The following is a 6985-nucleotide window of genomic DNA, read 5'->3' as shown; positions in this document are numbered from 1 at the left end:
AGGCCGCCCCGCCGAAGGGAGGCCGCGGGGTGCGGCGGCCCCTTCCCTGCGCCCCTGCTGCGGTCGGCAGCCCCGTCCGCGCCGCCGCCTTGCGCCCTCCGCGGGCTCCTTTGTCTCCGCGCTCCCACTCCTCCCTATGCCGCCTCCTCCTCCCGGCGCGGCGGGACCACTAGCCGCATCCCCAGCCGCGGCGGTGGGGCGCCCGGGGCCGCTGCCGGCCGCTTTACGGTTAAGTCAAGCGGTCCGCGGGTACGGGCGAGGTAGGCTCCGCGCCGGGCTGTGGGGCCGGCACCGCGGGCTCGCCCGCCGCGCTCCCGCCGCCCGGCGGCGCGCCCGCTCCTCGAGCACGCGCGGGAGGGCTGCGCTGCGCTGCGCTGCTGCACTCCGCCGCTGCGCTCCTCCGCAGCCGCGCAGTCCCCCGCGGTGCCCCTGGCGCCCGCCCCGCCGGCGGCGCGTCCTGTGGCGAGTGGCAGCCGGAGCGGCGGGTAGCCCCGGCCGTGCGCTGCCGCGGTGTCGCTGTCACCGTGCTCTGCCGACAGCTTTTGTTACGGGAAGTTTTGTTACTGCTGTGGACGTAACACGTAGATGTAAATTCATCCATTTTATTAATTTATTTAAGAGCCTTGAGCGCATTTCAGGCAGTAAAGCGAAAATCTCATTCGCTGGTTTTCTCTTGTCATTTTAAATGGGTTTGTAGTGCGGATGCTTTATAGGTGACCACAATAAAGGACTTCCAAATGGATATGTTATTTTTTAATACCCAGTCTTCTGCGAAGAGCTTGTGCTATTTTGCAAATTATTTTATGAATTGGATTCTTCTGAATAAGATTTCTACGTAAGCAGAAGGTTTCTCATTGCATTTTTGTTCATTGCTGCATTAAAAATCGGGGGGAAGAAAACCCAAACAAAACCCTGAAGTGTTTTCAGGGGCATATTCTCTTTTATTCTTCTTGAACTTGAATGTTAAGAGATAAGATAATTAGAAAACGTCTGGTTTGGATTTTTTGACCACATACAAGTTTATTTGTTGCGTCACATTGCTCTGTGTTGGAGCATTTTAAAGGAGTGCTTCAAGGCTCACCAGGCAAATGTGCTTTATGTCAAAATGTATCACCTGAACATATTGGGAATAGTTGTATGTGTAAACTGGGGAGATGCTTAGCATTTGCAAGACCACACTGTTCAGGATGTATCAAGATGTATTAAACGCTCATTATTTACATAGATTTATGTAGTCATAATTGGTATTTTGTAGAAATATCTTCTCGTTACAAAAATTTTAAATATGGCAAGAATGCCTGGAAGCCAGCATATTGATTGGGAACACCATTGTACCTCTGGGTACGAGAATGACACCTTTTTTCTTGGGAAGGCTAGAAGTTTGAGGCACCCATTTTTTTCACTTCCTAAAATACTTTGCTGAAGATCTGTCAGTGTAAGGTGTTTTCTGAAAGCTTTCTTAAAATTAAGATATTAATAGTTATTTTATGATACTTTTATGGGAAGAGTAAGGTAAGAATACATCAATGTGTATACTAAGAGCAATGTTTGTAAGGGCCTGGGCCTTTGCCAGTTTTTCAATTGAGTGTTGCTATTACATGTTCTTAGGTATTTCCAGACTGTCAACCACTATCTTTGATTTTAAATACCATTTGTAGTAGTAGTATATAGTAGTGTTCCTGCCTGTAGACAGAGAGGTCATCTGTGCCTTTTTTAACGAGCTTTGCTATAAAGAACTGAAATAGGTTAAAAGCAACCTTCTCCTGCAGCTAGTTAGAAAAAGAACTGTTTTCAAAAAAGCAAAACAATATCAGATACATACACATTTTAATAATTTAGCTTTGACACACTGTACTGGGAGTCCCAGTTCAGGTTTCGTGAAATTGTTGGGATCTGATGGTAATGTACTCCTTCCTGGTGCAAGATAGCATGCTGTAATCAAAAAATCAATGAAAATATTAATGAAATGTTGTAAAGTGATATTATTTTATTGGCTGATGCAAATAAAGCATTTTCACAGTATTTTCTTCTAAATACAGAGGAGAAGGGTAATTGAGAGGAGAAACTTGAGATCTTAATAGTTAGAGGCAAGACAGGTATGGATAAATTAAGGATTATGGCAGTATACAGAATTGTGCCTTTCTGCCTTATTTCTCCGTCCTTTCTTAAAACATATGATTGGACCACTTCTCTTCTGATTGTGCGTGTACATAACATGGTGTACTAGAGAAAGAAGCTGTACTACGTTTTTTGCTGTTTCAAGTAATCAGATTTGCACACATATGTAGTGTGTAAAACTAAATCATCTGCACTACTGAAATCTATGAGCAGAAATTGCGTGGCAGAATTGTGGGCCTTATCTCTTGTGATTGTTCCAGCATTAGCAGGAAGGGGTTTTCCTGCTGGCATGGCATTCCTTTAAGATTTGAAAGTGGATTTTTAAAAATTTGTCTGTGATTACATAGTTGGTGCAACTCTGTCCTTTGTCAGCATTGAGTGTTTATTCTAGAGTGTACTTCAGTGATGGTTGTATACCAGCTGCATCAACCGAGGTGCAGCTTCAGCATGCTTACTGCTAGTGTGTCATCATCCATCTCTGGGTTTAGTGGAAGTTTAAGGTACTCGCAGTGCTACGTACACGGAAGGTGCCATCCCATAACTTTGGTCATTTTTATAGTCCTATTAGCAACTGGGGAAATAGTCCTTTTAGTGATAATTTGCTTTCCTTGCAGAAATTTTAATTTAAATTAAAATTATAGTCTTACTTTGTATTGAATTTTCTGTCACACAATATGTAATGTATTTGGGCATCTAATTATATAATCTGAAAATAAAGTAAATTGCTTGTTGAGAAGAAAAGCATAGCATATTCCTCCTGTAATCTCAGTTTGATACAATTTAGGATAATTTTTCATATCCATTTACATTAAAAAAGAAGGCTTATCTGAGTATAAAAGGCTGTGGTCAGGAAATTGTAGAGTATTGCATTAATTCTGAAATTGCTATATTAAATTAGCCGTGTATGGTCTAGAGCTGTATCTTATTTTGTAATAGCAAGTTAGCTACCGTAAGAGTTTCAGATGGCTGTGATGGTAGTTTAGGAGTGATTGAGAGAGCATTGCATTAAGGTTCTGAAGCTACTTTGTAATTCTTACTGTGGTGAAAGAATTTGATTTTGGAGCTAAAACTTAAAAATACATTGAAATTTGATTGTATGGGTGGAATTGGGTTAGTTAAATCCTTGGCTACTTTCCTCCTTGATAACATTTGGCCTGTTTTTATAGTACTAGGTGGTCTGTGGAACTTACTCACTCTGTTATGGCATCATGGGAAATTCTTGTAGCTCTGCAAGAAGGTTAGATCGTTGACATCCCCAAGAATTAGTATTGTAGATTTAAAGACAACTTGAGAGAAGTAGGTTTGAGCAAATAATAAGGGGAGGAAGTGTTGGAGGGATGATAGTGACACTAGGTGATACCAGTTCTTTGGTTCTTTTGTATTCTCAGTTAAGTTGAAACCTCCTTGGGGTGGATTGGTGACTTTTTCTTGAAATTGCCATCATTGCGGGCTGCTTGCTGCTTCCTTCGCTTGAGGATTTCAGGAGTATAAAAGAAGGAATAATCTCTGCTCGGTTCCTTCCTTGACATGAAGATGCAGTAAGCATGGATTGTGTTTTCCACATTCTTTTTCTTTAAGATTATTTATTACTCTGTTTTGTATTTTTTTCATACAAAAAAAACCCCAAGGACAAAATTGTACCCACCTGGCATGTGTGTCTTGGCCTGCACAGAGCAGGAATTCTGCATCACCCACTGAAGTGAAGGCATTTAACACAGTCATAAAAAAGAAGGCAAAGCAACGTAGCACCAAAATTGACTTTTCACATCATCTCACCTTGGTGGCTTTCTGCCTGGCTTGAATGACAGCTGGAGCATCTGTTTCCATGCGCAGACCGAGCCCGGTGCCTGGCAGAGTAGAGACCGCCTGATCCTGGAGGTCAGCCCCATGTGGCGTGGCCTGTGGCACCGACCAAGTGCCAGCATCTCCCTTCTCGATGGCAACTTGGTTTGGTACCAAGGATCCAGTGCTGTCAGTTCTGGTGAGCCACAAGTGTTGCAGTAAATGTAGTAACTGGCATTAAGATGATTTGATCTTAAGGGTCTTTTTCCATGGACCCTAGTGTCTGTTACTGATAGAGCTTCATGTTTTAAGTGAAGTTTATGTCATGTCTAGTGCAGAGTTTAGTTTACTTCTGGGTTAGCATGACAGTGTGAGTTGCATTAGGTCCTGGCTCTTTCTGGATCCCTTGATTCTGACTTAAAGGTATCTCAGAGATTTCAGGCACTGAAGCCTTTTGTTCTTACAGCTTGTCTTATTTTATTATTTGCCTTGCCCGACTGTTAGTTCTTAACTCTGTTGAGGTGTATTTCATTGCAGTAGGGTTCTCAAATATGTTGTACGCCAAAATACTTGAATTTTCTATCATATTTTGGATTTAGATGTGCAGACCTAAACAAATTCTTGTGGAAGGGTAGCGGTCAGCTTTTTATAAGATCCAAAAGAGCAAAATCAAGGTTGGTACTACAACAGTAAAAGTACCATCTATTTGAGACTTGCTTTTGAAAGCATTTGTACTTCCCTGTTCATCTCTGTACCACCCAGTTCCAGGTAGTTCTGACTTAAGCTCTTACTCTGCGTTCACTTCCCACAACTCCTACACCTCTTTGTTTTCTGTGTGATACTGTCACTTATTTCCAGTTCTTGGATATGAGAAAGCAAGAAAGTACAAGATTTTAGTCTTGTGCAACAGGGGTTTTTTAAGCTAGAGATTTTTCACCTTTGAAAGCCTTGCTCTCTGTATACTCCTGTAGCTGCTTCTACAGAGTCACTTCTGTGAAAGTCTTTGCATTGCAGCGAAACACAAAGTAATTCAGAATCCCCATGCTTCAGTGCTTGGTAGCAATGCAGATAACATGGAGGAATGCTCATTTATCCTTCTCTCTTGTATTTTATGGAAACACTCTTGTCAAAGAATTGCGACATGCTTTCCTTTTCTCTGAAAGCAAGTTTGCGTAGCTGTACGTTATTAAAGAGATTCAGCATCCTCAAGACAGATATGATACTGGAAATGGAGATCTCAATAAAATCGATTTTACCAAGAAGCTCAGCATTTAGTCTCCATTAAGTGAAAATTCTTGGATGTAATTGGAATTGCATTTTAATGAATGCGAGAATCTCAGAAGTAAAACTCAGAGTAAAACTAGTATGGCTGTGTGGCGAGGTTTGAGGAACTGGTGTCATTTTAAAAGATTGAGGAAAATAGGCAAGTCTGACAAAAGAGGAATTGGGGAAACGGAAGCCCCTAAGTGTTAATGGGAATTAGAAGAGCCAAAGTAATTGTCAAAAACAAAAAATAAAGAAAGTCAAGCTAAAGATGTAACAGTGAAGGATAGCAGTATGGGGACTTCACAAAGAGTTGGTGGGTCTGTTCTATCAGAAGCTTTAAAGGATCAGTGTTTTATTAGAGGGGTATTGTAGATAGCTGCATAGAACCAGCTTTTCCCTGGCAGCAGAAACAAGCAGCACAGAAGGGACAGTGTTGGAAGATAAGATTTCTAGAATAACCTGACAGTTTCTAAATAAAATGTCAGCCAATAAGGGTAATACAGTCCTAACACTGGGATGGTAAACGGAGGTGTCAGCATGGAAGCCTGTTGAGCACTGTTGTTTCTTCAGTAAGTGTCGTGGCAGTGGTGACATTGAAATAAGTTGGCCTTTCTTACCCTGAGCTGTTGCCTGTTGCAATGGGAGGTTCTGCACTGTGCATGCAAATCTAACTGAGGGCTGATTAAATTTTCTACCAGGCCTTTTGTCAGACTTCATTAATAATATAGAGGGGATCATACACAGCTGTTGGAAAAGAAAATCAGCTTTGGCACCTTTACTTTCACTTTTCTCGTAAATTTAGGGCACTATGCAGCTTTTTCAAAACTTACCTATAATTAAACATAATGTTCAATTAAATTTACACATTAAAATTTGTTTTGAAGTACCTGATAGACACAAAATTGTGAAAGAATCTGAAAAATTGATACTCCCAGTACAATTCTCAGCTTTCTTCGGTGCAGCCTCACACATCCATAATCACCGGTTAAGGAGTGTATACAAACAGGGACGGAGCGAAGGTGGCTTCTTTGTGCATAGCTGCCGATACAGGTTGATGTGGTAAGGCCCATAGTTAGCAGTAACAGCACGTCTGCGCTGGCGGCGCCCAGCTTGTACTTCTTGCTTCTACAGACAGTTAGCTACAGCTTGATTAAGGCAAAGTTAGTTGGCTTCTTGACAAAGTTTGTGCTTCTGGGTAAGAAGTTGCCTGTAACTAGGTTCAGTTAGTCACTAATATGGGGTGATGTTGTTTTGTTACTGTGGCCTGATTCTCCTTGCTGGTGAGATCTTTGCTGTCTGGCAGTGAGCTGTGGTGATAGTCTTAAAATATTTTAATGTTCAGTTTGCAGTGGGGAAATTGAAGTTTTATGCATTTCTTGTGCTTACTGGTCGTAGAAATAAAGGAATGTTAAAGTCTGTATGTCTGCATGCTGAAGGTCACCAGAAGGCACTTTCCAGTTAAATTCTACGGAGTATGAACCAGAACTGTTCTAGGCCAGGCAGTAACCAAAGACCTACATAAAAAAAACCCTTTTAAATCCTGAGCAAGAGTTAATGACTTGTTTGGTTTCACTCATGTGTGTAATTCTTTTGATTACTGTAGGACTACGTATGGATGGAAATATTTTCAGGATTTTGGGTCAAAAAAATATAAAACCAAAAGAATAAAGCAAGATGAATTGTATGAAGTACTGCATGCTTTTTTCTTGGAGTTTTGGATAAATACTTTTATGTTGGTGTGACACATTGATCCAGCAAAGCTAATCAACACAGTAATGCTGTTCAACATAAATTCTGATTTTGCTTTTATTGCAGTTAT

Source organism: Leptosomus discolor, chromosome 9 (assembly GCF_034619465.1).
Source record: "Leptosomus discolor isolate bLepDis1 chromosome 9, bLepDis1.hap2, whole genome shotgun sequence".
NCBI lineage: Eukaryota > Metazoa > Chordata > Aves > Leptosomiformes > Leptosomidae > Leptosomus > Leptosomus discolor.
The sequence above is the reverse complement of the archived record's forward strand: the minus strand, read 5'-3'. Positions refer to the sequence as shown.